Raw genomic sequence first — 2,947 nt, 5'->3', positions numbered from 1 at the left:
AAATAAAACATTTTAAAATGGGCAAGATCTGAATAGACATTTCTCTAAGGAAGATGTACAAATGGCCAATCAGCATATAAAAAGATGCACAAAGTCAGCCCTTTGGGGAAATGCAAATCAAGACTGCAATGAGATAACACTTCACACCCACTAGGATGACTGTACTTAAAAAGATAGATAAGAAAACATGTTGCTGAGGATATGGAGAAATCACAACCCTCATGCACTGTGGAAAGGAATGTAAAATGGCACAGCCAGTTTGAAAAATAGTTCAACAGTTTCTCAAAATGTTAAATATAGAACTACCATAGCAATTCCATTCTAGATATACCAAGAACTGAAAGCATATGTCCAAACTTGCAAACAAATTTCATAGCAGCATTATGTATAATAGCCAAATAGTGGAAACAACTCAAATTCCTATCAACTGATGAATGGATACACGAAATGTGCCACGTCCATACAATGGAATATTATTTGGTTATAAAAAGGAATAAAACACTTTGCAGACAACACTATGTGGCAGGTGATCAAAACTGTCTGACACAATTTGAGCTTGCTATAGCAAGAAAGTCTCACATATTCCGGTGCTCTCTCTTCTGTGAGACAAGATATTATGTTAGACTTAAACCATGTTAAAAAAAAAAAAAAGGAATGAAGCACTGATATATGCTACAACATGGATTAACTTTGAAAACATTATGCTCAGTGACAGAAGCCAGACAAAAAAGGTCACATATTGTATGATTACGTTTATATGAAATGTTCAGAACAGGCAAATCTATAGAGACAGAAAGTAGGTTAGTGGTTGCTAGGAGCTGGGGGGAGGGAGGAGTGACTGCTAATGGGTATGGGGTTACTTTTTAGTATGATGAAAACGTTCTAAGCTCAGTTGTAGTGATGAATGCACAACTCTGTGAATACAATAAAAACCTCTAAATTGTACACTTTTGTGGGTGAATTGTATGGTGTGTGAGTTTTGTAATTTTTTAAAACTTGTTATGTCGCTTTGATGAATTATGAAATATTTTAAAGAGATATAAAAAATGTATTTTAAGTTGCATAGCAATGTGAATGTACTTAATGCCACTAAACTGTACACTTAAAAATGATTAAAATGGTAAATTTTGTTATGGACATTTTACCACAATAAAAGTGTGTGTGTGTGTGTGTGTGTGTGTGTGCATATACATGTGTTACATTAGAGATCATGCATAACACACACACTTCCTCTACAATATGGTGGAAAATATGTCCGAGAGAGATGTAAATACTTTTTAATGGCATATCACATCTCCTAGACAGAGAAAGGAACTGAAAAATCTGAAAAATATATCTAACAATAGTTTCCTTTGAGTTTTTAGGTTATAAAGTGAGAGATGCTTTAATTATTTTTAACTTTTTTGCATTTTCTAAATTGTATATAATGAATACATAATGCATTTACTTTGAAAAGTCAAATATATAAATGAACAATAAGAATACCTTTTGGTTCAAAGTTAAAAAAAAAAAAAGAATGAGTGTAGATAGAGAAGTCCAAGGAGGGAATCTTGGGCACCCCAATATTAAGAGGTTAGGGAAATGAGAAGTAGCAAAGGAGTCTGAGAAGAACTGGCAAGTGAAGTAGGAGGAGAATTAGGTGAGGCTGTGCCTTGAAAGCCAAAGGAAGAAAGTATTTCATGGAGGAGGGAATGATCAACTCTTCCAAATGCTGCTGATAGGTCAAGTCCAATGAGAACTAGACTTCTGGATGTAGGAACCGGGAGGTCATTGGTGAATTTGACAGAAGTTCTGATGTATTGTCAGAGGTGAAAGCTGATTTTAGTGGGTTTAAGAACATAGTTATTTGTCATCATTTAACTGACATTTTGAACAACTGGTAATTAAAGGAAAATAAGCATTTATATTGTCTTTCTAGTAGGAACTGTATTTTAGGATAATCAAATAGATTCTGTTGATAAAGAAAAACTTTACATAGTAATCTAGGACTTGAACATCATCATTTTGCAAACCTCATGAAATTATTGATTCGGGCAAGCTTGTCAATTGGTTTAAACCCAGGACAATGAGCAGATGGGGAAGTGGGCATTTATGTAGTGCCAAAGTAACAGCACACAAATTACTTTCTAGTCATGAGTTGGAAATGTAATTTACAACAAGAGACGAGGCTGTTCTCACTTTGAACCAGTGGCCAGTGGCCAGTTTTGTTGTCACGATCAGTGTGTCACCAGATACAGATGCTCCTTGACTTACGATGAAGTTACATCCTCATAAAACCATCTTGTAAACTGAAAATATTGTAAATTGAAAATGCACTTAAAACATCTAAACTACTGAACATCCTGGGCTGGCCCATGGCTCACTCGGGAGAGTGTGGTGCTAATAACACCAAGGCCCCGGGTTCGGATCCCATATAGGGATGGCCAGTTTGCTCACTGGCTGAGTGTGGTGCTGACAACACCAAGTCAAGGGTTAAGATCCCCTTTCCGGTCATCTTTTAAAACAAACAAACAAACAAAAAAAACCTACTGAACATCCTAGTTTAGGCTAGCCTACCTTACACATGCTCAGAACACCCACATTAGCTTACAGTGGGCAAAATCATCTAACACAAAGCCTATTTTATTATAAAGTGAATACCTCATCTAATTTATTAAATACTGTACTGAAAGTGAAAAACAGAATGGTTTCACACCATCCTAAAGTCAGAAAGTTGAACCATCATAAGTTGGGGACCATCTGTGTTGTGTTTTATAATGAGATGCAGTATGAAGTATACAATATCATCTGTCATATATACTATAGTCTGAATGTTGGTGTCCCCCCCCAAATTCATATGTTGAAACTTAACCTCCAAGGTGATGGTATTAAGAGGTGGGGACTTTTAGGAAGTGATTAAGTCATGAGGGCTCTGCCCTCATGAATGAGATTAGTACCCTCATAAAAG

The 2,947-nt window shown here is 35.9% G+C and overlaps 1 non-coding gene across 1 annotated transcript; it reads left to right on the top strand.

Annotated features, from left to right (window-relative positions):
• The first annotated feature begins 507 nt into the window (after positions 1 to 507).
• Positions 508 to 634, top strand: LOC134389837 (small nucleolar RNA SNORA28). Its single transcript, XR_010024797.1, has one exon. It is a non-coding gene; the product is annotated as a small nucleolar RNA SNORA28 (small nucleolar RNA).
• Positions 635 to 2,947: the final 2,313 nt, after the last annotated feature.

The sequence above is a fragment of the Cynocephalus volans genome, chromosome 10, assembly GCF_027409185.1.
Source record: "Cynocephalus volans isolate mCynVol1 chromosome 10, mCynVol1.pri, whole genome shotgun sequence".
Taxonomy (NCBI): domain Eukaryota; kingdom Metazoa; phylum Chordata; class Mammalia; order Dermoptera; family Cynocephalidae; genus Cynocephalus; species Cynocephalus volans.
The sequence above is the reverse complement of the archived record's forward strand: the minus strand, read 5'-3'. Positions and strand labels throughout refer to the sequence as shown.